Genomic DNA, 12457 nt, shown 5'->3' on the forward strand with positions numbered 1-12457 from the left:
ATTGCAAATGTACTGCGCCGATATAATTCAAACCATGTTAAAATAATATTTCGCCAATGGTGCTTTTTGAAAACCGTTTGACTCAAACAAAACATGCACAAACTATTCAGTTTGTAGTCAAACTGTTCATACATAAATATGATGATGCTATAGGTGTTCCAAAATAAAGGCATGGACTTTCCAAAGCTTCAAAAAAGTCTATATACTGTATCTTTATATGCACAATTGTATATGAAAGTCTGAACCCTATATGGCTCTTCCACAAGTTTACCAAAACTAAAGCTTAGTCTAAATCTGTTCCAACATTCCCAATGCCCCTGTGAACAAAGTAAAATCTGTGATGACATGGTTTTCCAGGGCTGGTTTAAAAGGTGTCCTCCACCGTACTACAACGCAAATCCCAATTAACAGCATTGGAATAAATTGAAAGACCAACTGCATGACCAGTGCTTCATACCCGACATCAGCGCATAATCTCTCTAATACTTTTGTGGTTGAATAGATTAAAATCCCCTAGGCAATGTTTAAAAATCTAGAGACAAACCTTCCAAGAAGATCTGAGGTTATTATAACAGCAGAGCGTGGCAAATATGATGTAATCTGCTTACTATACAGTATATGCTGGAAAGGTTTGAACTTTGCTAGTATGTAGTGTATGTAAGGACAGTATATTTGATATAAATATTCTGTTCAGGTAGAGAAGTGCTTCCCATCCCTGGTGACATTTTACTGATTTTACTTCTCTAGCACACTCACTTTAACTCAGAATTGGATCTTAATTAGCTGTTGAGGTGAATCAGATGTGCTGGGATCTGAGGAAACAGTAGAATGTGCAGGGTAGGTGGTCGTGCAGGACCAGGAATGAGGTAGTGCACAGGGTCAGGATATTATATGAGACAAACAAACCCAGTAGTTTAACTAACAATGCTTAGACACATTGGATCTACAGTCACTTCAGAGTTTATGCATACAGTGTGAACACAGAGCACCATTTATAACACCTATTTGTTTTTTGTTTTTTTGTATGCTTATAATCACAGAATCATAGATGCTCATGATAAGCAGAAACCTGAGACTTCATACATTTTGTTTTGAACAAATGTGATTTTACATTAAAATAAATATGAATAAATGATTTTAGAAATATAAAGGTAGTATAAATATAAACTGGTGGATGTGACATGGCTGCACCGGTCTAAAACTATATAAATCCATGCTAGAATAGAACATTTTAACATGAATCATTAGAAATGTACTTATGGAAGAAAACTATAAAACATAGATTATTAAAACTGACATTTTTACCTGGCCTTTTTCTTTGTAATTTTATAATTTTTGTGCCACTTTGGTTTAATTTACATAAAGTTTAGTCAATATAAGCATATAGTATTGTTAGGTACAGTAGGAACCCTATGCATTATGCCTACATTTTTCCATGGTAAAGTTGAACTTTGCTTGGAATTGCTAAACGCCCTTATTCAGAGCAGATTACATTTATCTCATTACACATATGAGCAGTTGAGGGCTGCCCAAGTGGGCAAGAAGGGTAGCTTGGTTGTGGCAGGGTTTGAACCTGGGATATTCTGATAAGTAGCCAATGGCTTTCCTCCACCCCAAACAAGGCTCCTGTTTGGGGAATAATCTGGGATTATAATTGGTTAAGTATTAATTGTAAATAGCCATAAAAAAAAAAAAGGACAGAGTGTAAGCTCGGCCGCGATCACTTGACTGCTGCTTAATTAAAAGATCAGGTCAATCTGGTCCAAGCTCTTTAACTTTTTTTTTTTTCGTCCGATCGCCTTGCAAAGGGGTACTTTTGCAAAAGAAAAAAAACAGAATTTTCTCTCATATTTAGCTGGCTTTCACATCAATCACTATTCAATACATTAACTTACAACGGGAACCAAACCCGGATGGTACAAGGTGACAATGCTAACCACCAAGCCAATATTAAACTTAAACATTGGGATCAAATTGAAAATTGAATAAGAAAATATTTACCAAAGATAAAAGATGCCTTACAATTTTTTTTACATGCAATTACTACCTTACAATAAGCCATACTCAATCTATGTAATGTATAATTGCAGGGTCACTGCTTTCGAGCCAGCTGTGTGGTGTTTTATACGTTTTTCCTCTCTCTACGTGGGCTCCTCAGAGGTCTACTCTTATCTCCTAATGAGCTACAAATTGCCCCTACAAGTAGGTGTGAAGTATGTTAAGACACATGGTCCTTCTGATGATGCCTTCTATTCCCTGCTCACACCCAGTGTTTCCCGGCTCTGGATCCAAAGCAAGGTTTGGTTATGTTTGCGTCTACTTTAGGTGTAACAAACGCTGCAGTGCTCGTTAGTTGCCTTGTGAGAGCGATTGACATTGGCAGTCTCTGGTTAAACAACTTGGTTTGTTACTTTAAAACTGCACTCACCCATCTCTAAAAATATAGAGTGACGCTCTATTCATGTTTAATCTGCTGGTTCAATGTCTCTGTCTAAATAAGACACATTATCAGCCTAGCTACCAAACCAATATTTGATGTCTGAAGTTTTAATTGAATGAGTTTGAATGGCAACATGCTTCTTTGAAAGTTTACTGAAGATGCAATGATAAAGACAAAGTTTTCCAGTAAATCACTATGAAATGTTGGTTCTACAGCTTCATTTATAATTAGACATAATCAGAAAATGGATAATACATCAATACAAATTGTTTTACATTAAAAGGCTTCTTGATACCTGTTAATATAAAAAATACTGAGTAACTAAGGGAACTTGTCAGAATCCAAATACCAAAAATATTAAGATCTAGGTTATACACAAGAGAGGTTCAATAAAATAAAATCAAAAACTAAGATCCAAAGTCATTCTCACCAAGACAGACGAGACCAAAAACACAGAAGAACAGAACTTAACCAGAACAAGGGGAACACAGACAAGAAGAACCAAAAACCTATGGCATGGTCATACAAAAAGCTCAATGAAGACAAACATCAGTTTTTAAATTTACTCAGATGATAAGCAAATAACAAAACCTTACAATTATTATGCCTTTTCCTTATCATGGGAGGATATAAGCCTGACCAATAAGGAAATGTGTTCACAATTTAGGGCAGAGTGCCCTCTAGTGGTCTGGTATGGTGTGGTCAATTGTCTGTAAAAAATTTAACAGAATTATAGTCAAAATTGCATTATTATCTCAGGGAATTGGGAGTTATGTGATAAAATACCAGTGTGTCATGGCATGGGTTAGGTTCAAGAAGACTGGTATGTTTCTAATTGATATTTTGATGGCAAGACTGAGCACAAACTGAATGGGCAATGACAAATGCTTCAACATGAAAGCCAAAGACTGTACCAAGAATTTATTTTTTGATTAACCATTCTGTCTGTAAAAGAATTCAGAGATGTATACAACTACACAGGATATGTACCCATTGGATAAGGTTCTCATACATGTTACAGTATTATCAAAGGAAGCTGAGTTGCTGTTTCTTATTACATGGTAAATTCCTTCATATATGTACATGAAGATTTGATAAAGTTGTTGTGGATAAATTTCTATTAATTAGCTTTAGGATAGGAGAGCTCACAGAATCCATGTTACTTGGCAAGCCCTTTGTAACAAAGGGCAGTCAGGAGGATAGTTACGATATACATGCATGAGATTTCATGAGAAGTCCAAAATCCAAATATTAAAACAATTGGCAAATCCAGGTCACACATAACTAAAACATAATGTAGAACAATTCAAAAGACAAAGTGTAAATCATAGTAAACAAACAAAAAAAAAGGGTGCATGAATGGGTACACAGATGATCAGACGTAAACCTGAACAAGGAGATTTCCAAGCTAAGAAAAAGCAGAAAAGTTTGACATGGTCATACATACTGTACAGTAGACAGGAATTAGAAAAACAACTGCAGAAAATACCTGAGTGACAAAACATGGCTCTGTCATTATCAAGAGTGTCCAGATGCTTTATTTTTTGTCTATGATAAGGAAGAGACCATGCTCTACAGGAAAAGTTCGAAGTTCACTAAAGGGTGTGTCCTCAGGTAGCATGGTAGTGAATTTTCCGTGACAGATCTGACACACTGATATCGAGATGATGATGACTTTGCAATAGACTATTATTTTATTCTTTTATTTTTCACCTAACATCATCTGAGCACAGTTCTTCTCACCACTCAGGTATGCTGCAGAGTTGGTTTTTGATGTGTAGTAACAATAACCGCCCACTGTTACAGTAGATGTTTTATCTGGCTACTTGCTGTTGTCCCTACACTTGATGTTTCACAGATTTCTTAGCCATCATTTCGCTGTCATTGTGATCACTTCATTAGAGTGACAGTGACATATTTTTGTACTGGAGCATTATTTAGCACTCCCATGGTTATGAGCAACTAATAGCAAAAGCAGAATAGGTATTGCAAATTCAAGTTTTCCCATGATTTTCAATTTTGCTCCTGTCCATGATTTTATAAATAGAGCCTAGCATAAACTACTACTTGCAATGCTCCACTTCCTCTACGAGTAGAAACTTCAGATTAAATGGCCATTAGTGCCCAGTGGCATATGGCATGGGCAGTGATGTATAATCTACAGAGAACCCTTTAACCTGGTTTATCTGGGCCAGTGGAGCAAGTGCTTTGTGTCTACATAATGGAGCCATTGAGGAAGGGAGTGCCCTACTTGGCTTCTGCACTGACATTAATTAAATACATTAAGCATCAAGCTTCAATACCATGCAGGGAAATAGAACAAGTAAGGATCTGGATTTGCCAGCTTGGCCTCTGAGGACGAAAAGATTATAGCTGTCAAGCAAAGTCTACAGAGAAAATATGTATAAAAGTAGTTATACCACTTCACTTGGGAATTTAGATAAAAATATTGATAATTCAGCAATTCAATTTCAGTAAGTCAGATTGTTAACCTTAACATTTACAAATATGACTTGCCTGGCCTACAGTAGCAGAAGGTATACTGGAACGTTTCAAGGTTGGATGAAAAAGTCTTGTGTTGGTAAGTTAGCTAGTTAGATAGATCACTGATTGTCTGAAACCATTTAACTCTGTTTATGGGGACCTAAAAAGTTGCATCTAGCTCTTTAACCTTGATTAGTCTTTCCACCAAATCATGCTAGGTAAATAAAGAGACATTTTAAAAATTGTCCATAAAACTGGTCAGTTTGTATAATGCCAAAATCTTTTATTTCTTTTATACCACAGCAATCTGTAACATGTTTGTTTGCTATATGTTATGTTTTTTTATCCAGTTATGTTAATAGTTTTTATCTCCTTCATTATAGTACTGTACAATACAGTGGAAGTGTGGCATACGAACACCCTACATCGTGAATTTTCACCTTAATACCCTTATCTCACCTACGCAGTTTCAATCACGACGACTCACGGTGCCTAACACTGCATCTTACCGTGAGTCAAACCGCTTATGTGAGATAGGGGTATAAGGACGCATTTTCGGCATACAAGCGACTTAACCAAGCCAAACCAGCATACAAATTTTATATGTTACTTCATTTACATGTCTTTTCTGAATGTTTGGACTTTTTTAATATGCAAAAATATAATTGTAGTGTTGGAAATTATGGTAATATTGGTAATATTTTTAAGTGGGTGGAACGGATAAGATGCATTTACATTATTTCCTGTGGGAAAATGTAATTTGCAATACAAAATGTCACCTTAACAAATAAATAAACAAAAAATTTACTTCCTGTGGTAAAAAAACTAGTCAGTTTTTGTCTGTGGGTAGGAAGCAATGTTCTTTGTCAGCATGAACACAGCATAGATAAGTAAGACAATGTAAAATGCTAAGAGTGTCAGACGCATGTCAAGATACTGGATCAGTTAATCCACTACAAATGACAATTTTCTGCTACAATGCTTTTTTTTTTCTCTGCTGCGCAAATTATGTTCTCTAGAAAGTTGTCAAGAAATACATATAAAATATGTTTAAGGTCAAAGTGTTACTCATATTAAGATAAGATCATTGCTACACATCTTAGTATGTGCTGTCTGGGAAGAATCTTACAACCAGAGAAACAAACACACAAAGTGAATTTCACATGAAATCTACAAAAAAAAAAAGATGAACGAAAGTAAATGAAAAGAGGAACAGACATCTTGCTTCTCTCTGATCAGTTTCTTTTCTGTTAATAATAAAGTTTTGTATCAGCATAATCTAAAGTAAACGAGATTGCATTTAAAAATAAAGCCAGCTTAAAATTACAATTGCAACAAAAAAAAAATGACAATAATATCGCATGATTCTTGAAGTCAGTTCTGCTCTACAGTACATGATGGATATTAGATTATGGTGTATGGGTTTGCTTATAAACAGCCAGCAATCCAGTTGTGTTTCATTTATCCCTTTTTCACAGTGCAGTGCAACGAAAATTGACTAATCTGGCATTTTCAATTAGCACAAACAAATTAATTACGTAATTGCTAGCGCTCAGTCAGGATACTGTTTGGTTTCCGTACAAAGAGAATTGTGACCCTGTGTGTAGCTGCTGATGGGCAAGGCAATAAAGGTCACATCTCTCCATAGTAACATCAGTACAGAGACAATGCAAGCTTTTTTTTATATAGTAAAACATCATATACTACTTCCCCCAAAATAAACACATTTAAGCCGAACGGCATAGACAAAAAATACTTATAAAATACTGCAAATTCTAAAAACCTCCATGCATCTCCATTAACCACCAGTGTACAGTGTGGCATCCCGAATAAAATTAAGGCAGGTTAAAATAATCATTAAACACTAGAAAGAATACTAATGAGAGTACATGGGAGAAAGATAAGACGATAAACCAAAATAAAAGCACATACTGCAACAACAAAACTGCGAAAGAAGGCGCCATATCACTGAAGAATGTGTGCTGAGAGCTGAACTACACTCAGTTCAAAGAGCTGAACTTTGTACTGTTTGAAGCTTGGTGCTGTTAGTTGTTAGCTGCTATGCTGTTAGAGTTCTATCTGATAAGGTTTCCTATTGGCAATGTTGGAATCCCTGCAACGGAAAAAGGAGTCAATGTTAAAACAATATTTTTTGTTTGGTTCGTGATTTAAATTCTTAGCTGAGCTGTGTGCCATTATGTATGGCACCCATCAAAGGTAGCCTGCCTATAGCATTAGTAAACCCAGCTAGTATTTGGAATCTAGACCTATTCTGTATTTTTGAGACTTATTTCAGTCAACTATATGGAAAACAAATATTACAGTTTATTAAGACAAACTGTGGCAAAAAAAAGAGGTAGCACAGCACCAGAGCAAACATTACAAAAGTCAAATACAATGAAACCTTGGATTACGTGCACAATTCATTCCGGCAGCGGGCTTGTATTTCAAAACACTCGTAAACCAAATTGTATTTTCCCATAAAAAATAATGGAAACTCAAATGGAAAGCCCCCAAAAAATAAATACATAAAAATAATTAATACAAAATATAAAGTAAAAAAAAAAAAACAAATTAACCTGCACTTCACCTTAAAAAAGTAAAAATAAATCCAGACAGATAAGTGTTTCTGGTTATGCACGCAGACACTGTGTGTGTGTGTGTGTGTGTGTATGTATGTTTGGGTCTGTCATTATGTGTGTGCGTGTGCGTAATTTGACACCGTGACAAATCACGCACACACACACACACACACACATAATGACAAGCTAAGGGAGAAAATGGATTTTTAACCTTTTTTTTTTTTTTTTCCCCGATTTTTTCCCTAATTTAAGTCGTGACCAATTCCTCCCCGTCACTAGGGGGCTCCCACATTAAGGCTACTACTACCATTCAGCCAGAAGGCCCGAAGACTATCAAGTGTTTCCTCCGAACTGCTTGCTCACGCACCGTTAGGGGCAGAGTAACACAATCGGAGGAAAGCACTAGCCGCCCCTTCCACGTGTGCGAGCTCACAGACGCCCCTGATTGGCTGTAAAGCCGTGATTAATTTGGGAGCACAAAGTACCTCTCATCCCTCCCCCCTGGAAGAGCTCAGCCAATCAGCTCTCTCTAGGCCTCCGGCTGTGAGATTTAACAGCATCACCCGGGGATCGAACCAGCGTTCTCCGGATGATAGCATTTTACCATTGCGCCACATTAACCTTCCAATGAAAAAAAAATAAATAAATAAATAAAAATAAAAATAAATCCCGACAGATAAATGTTTCCGTTTATGTAAAATCCATTTTCTCACTCAGACTCTCGTTATGTGTGTGGGCACGCGTAATTTGACACTGTGCCGGTCACAAACACACACACACGCTAAAGGCGAGCAAAAAGAGAGAGAGAGAGATAGAGAGAGAGAGTGTGAACCGACACAGTGTCAAATTATGCGCACACATAACGACAGTCTGAGTGAGAAAATGGATTTTTACCCTTCTAATAAGACTTTCTTTTGCTTCACACGTGCGCTGTACACACGCACTTACAAGCACAAAATATAATATGTTTTACACACACACACACACACACAGGGTCACAGTGTTATAGTACAGTACACGCGTGCACGGATGTTGATTATACCAGTGAGAGACGCACACTAAGACCCAACGGGGAGGCCAATGACCCACAATTCCACAATGCAAGAAAAAGAAAAAACATTGGCTCAGTTGTGATCATGTGACGCTCAGCTTCAAAACAAGAAGCGCATACGTGATACATGATACTCAGTACTCAAAGACTTGCTCGTTTTTCAAGTCAAAATTGATTAAAAATTTTGCTCGTCTTGCGGAACACTCGTAAACTGTGTTACTGGCAATCTGAGGTTTTACTGTAACAACAGAATTTAAAGATGTTCAATCGTTAATAGATACACTGTGGTTATGTTTACTACAAAACCTTAATGCAAATGAGTAGCAAATCATGTTATATATTTTAGTTATGGAAATACATACAAGCCTAAACAGCTGATATACAGTACACTGATATATAAGTCAAATATGTGAAAACTTCCTGTAAATAAAGGCCAAAACCAACTGTCCCCCATCACCCATACCTCCTGCCATCCCCTGTTCCTTACTTCTATTTTAAGGATTTGGTGACCCTGGCTAGCAGTTTCTTTAGATTAGCCACAGTATGTATGTTATGAAACTATATCAAATTAATTTAAGATCACTTTATCTGTGTAACTAGTCTGCAGGATATTAGTGGGCTGTATACATACTGTAACTTATTTTTTAGAGGTCGCTGACATCTATGAAAAGCACCAGAACATAAAGACAATTATCTTATTAGCTGTAACCTGTAACCAAGTCTTACTGAAAAAAAAGCTTGGTGAAGGGACTGTTTAAAAATATAGTGGAACCTCAGCATATTAATTTAATCATTTCCGGAGGCGGATTCTTAAGGCGAAATTTCGTATTGCAAAACACATTTTCCCACAGAGAATAATGTAAATGCAGATAATCCGTTCCACCCACCCAAAAATATTACTTATATTATAAATTTCTAACTCTACAATCATAGTTTGGCATATAAAATGAAATCAAAGCATTCAGAAAAGACATGTTAAATGAAGTAACGTATTAAATTAATATTTATTTCACTGTGTCTGCTAAAAACACACTAGCTAACTAACATTGACATAAAGCTATAGTGTATTATCCACGCAGCGAAAGCTAACTGTGCTAGTAATTAATCTCGCAGTAACTGCTGCTATTTATTCAGAACTTTTTACACTAAGTCTGTAACTCTCTAATGCAATATGTTCAGTTTTTTTGGTTTATCTGTCCAAAAGAAGCACAAGTACTGTATAATGTATTAAGTCCTTTTGCTAGTTTCAGGGCTTAAAAACAATACATTTATTGATTTTTGTTTTGGCTTCTTACTACATCACACAGGTTCTTTCAATCAGTAAGAATTAACTACAGTCCTGTCTCCTGGATACCGCAGTCTCTTCTGTTAGCCATATTTATAACATAATCTGACAACATTCTGCTAGTGTGTTAATGTTTAATGCGGTATGGGTACATCATTGCTTCATGAAACAATGAACAGAACTGAACCTAGTACGATAGTGTAAGGAAAAAGCAGAACGCAGCATGGCATTATGGTAATAATAACAATATCAAATATGTCTGAGTGAGCACAAAATCTCATTGTTGTGCTCCAAAATAGAAGCTAAAGCCTTCCCAGAAAAATGGCGGTTGAAATAACATCAAAGAAAGACAAAATCTGGGATAGGATGTTTAAAAAAACATGTAAAACTGGAATGGTCAGAAGTCCACAAACATTTTTAAAAACTTTACTGTATCAGTTATATGAAAAAACCCAGAAGAAATATTAATATAATTTTTTATGTCCAAACTGGCAAACAAGGGATGCTGAAAACCTTTAAAATCTTTTGACTTTGAAAAGGTAAATACACATAATTAAAGGTTAATATTTGATGTTTATGCTAAACCTCGATGTTCTGTTTGGGTTGAATGATAAAAATTTATATTCTTAGTAAAAAAAAAAGTGAAAAAAGCCTAAAAAATATTTTGTGTAAATGTCATGCTTTTTCTGTATACATCACGTCTGTTTACATTGGGGTTCATCATATAAGTTCTTCCGCTGGGTATTTTGTTTTTACATTCTTAAAAACAAAAAACATGGCTGTGTCAATGGTGCATGCATCGCTAAGTAGCTAAGTAATATTAAGAGGTATTAGGTGTACTTTCACTCCAAATACTAGACCATAATATGCAGAGCGACCTGAGGGTTCATATGGCCCGCTGAATGAAGCTACTGATTATGAAGAAATGTGAATGTACATACTCATGCTCCAGTACAATGGACACAGTGTGCTGCACTGTACTAACACAAGTAACACATAGTGCGAGCAGCCTAGACCTTACAGTAGGACAGTCAGATGAATAAATGCAGTATGACAGCCACATAAATAAATGCTGCTTTGCATCATACCAGGATTTATTTCATGCTGTTACACTAGACCAGCAGCCTGCCTTGGCATTTGACCCCGTCACTGACTTTTAACGCTGTGTTGCGCAACAGGACGAGTGTCCCTGAGACTCATTGGCACCTGTCACACCAAAGCATAAGAAAAATATGTCATGTGCATGTGCCTGTGCCGCTCAGATAACATTGAATGAATGTTTAGGTCTTCATTTTTAGAATAGCTGAAATGTAGCCATGCCTCCAAGAATTCCTTAGGCCCACGCTCTTTTTTTTCTGTTATCTATTAAAGTTTTTTTTTTTTTTTTTTAAACCCGTTCATGTAATTGGGCCACAACTACAACTTAAACTACAGTAACTCAACCTTGCACAACAAAGATGAATTCTTTAAAATTCTTTTTAATTAAATTCCTTAGTTCTGTATTTACTGAATGTCTAAATTGTTTTGGGATTTCCCACTTATTGGATGTTGACACTACAGTATATGCCACCAGTTGGAAGTGTTATGGAAGATCTTTTGTATTGTGGTTAACTAGCAATGGTTGTAAGCCGTAAGACTGGTTAGCAAAATGGTCCTACTACATAGCTGTTTTAACAAATGTGATGGAAGGTATTTTCTGTTGCAGCTAACTAGCTATCTGACTTTGTGTTAGTGATAAAAGTCCTAATATTAACTAGTGGAGTTTCTTGACTAACCTGCTAGCTATTTCAGTGTTGCTCTTTTTGCAGCTCTTATTAGGGGTTGACACAGAACATAATCCAATTCACACATTGTTCTACCTTATGCCAAAGCACTGGTGGAAGCCCTTCCAGATGCAATCCCTCCAGCTTGGAACTGGCACTAATGTTGCCGGGATGCAAACCCGTGCTTTCCACATGTCAGGTGCAAAGCCTACCACTGAGGTGCTGATATTTAACTAAGCATGGGTAAAAATACAGCAATGGTATCTTTTCTTGTAAGATGAGGAAATTGCAGGTCAAACAAGTTTAAACACCGAAAATACTTTATTATGCACAGGATTCCGTTGTGACATCAGTACAAAAGCTGCAAAAAGGTTCCCGATATTACTTCCCACAATGAATTATAAACAGTGGTGGCCGAAAGAGACAAAAGTAAAATTCTGTGTTTTAATGACATTTTCACATTTTTAAATAAGGACTATCAAGATAATAAAAATAATTTGTTAGCTTATGCAATGAAATTGCTATACAATGATAAAAAAATATTATTTAGTATGAAGTCCTTACAGTAATTCTTTAAAACTTCTGGATCTGGCTGGGCATATAGAGTCAAAAAGACATTTGCAGTACTCGGGTGTCACTTAATCAATGTCTCTTGATTGCATCCTGAAGATCAAGTATAGAAGTTTAAAAAGACATTCTCAATCCATTCGAGAGTTTTAGTCATGGACAAGTAAAAGTCCGACCACATATTTGTTCCATCTGTTAACTAAACCAACTGATTCTCTTAGGTCAGATAGGATAAAACTAATTAGTAAAATCACCCATTTATTAAACAAGGAGACCTGTAATCAT

At 36.1% G+C, this 12457-nt stretch overlaps 1 protein-coding gene across 12 annotated transcripts in view; it reads right to left on the reverse strand.

Moving 5' to 3' along the window:
- Positions 1-12457, reverse strand: part of rap1gapa (RAP1 GTPase activating protein a) — a 140342-nt gene that overhangs the window by 87954 nt on the left and 39931 nt on the right. Inside the window, exon 1 of one of the 12 annotated variants that reach the window (XM_053482266.1) lies at positions 3930-3965. The exons of the other annotated variants lie outside the window; for them this stretch is intronic. The gene's annotated coding sequence lies outside the window, so the exon portion shown is untranslated. Of the gene's footprint in view, positions 1-3929; positions 3966-12457 lie in introns of those variants that run through there. 12 annotated transcript variants of the gene reach the window in all.

This window comes from Clarias gariepinus, chromosome 22, assembly GCF_024256425.1.
Source record: "Clarias gariepinus isolate MV-2021 ecotype Netherlands chromosome 22, CGAR_prim_01v2, whole genome shotgun sequence".
NCBI lineage: Eukaryota > Metazoa > Chordata > Actinopteri > Siluriformes > Clariidae > Clarias > Clarias gariepinus.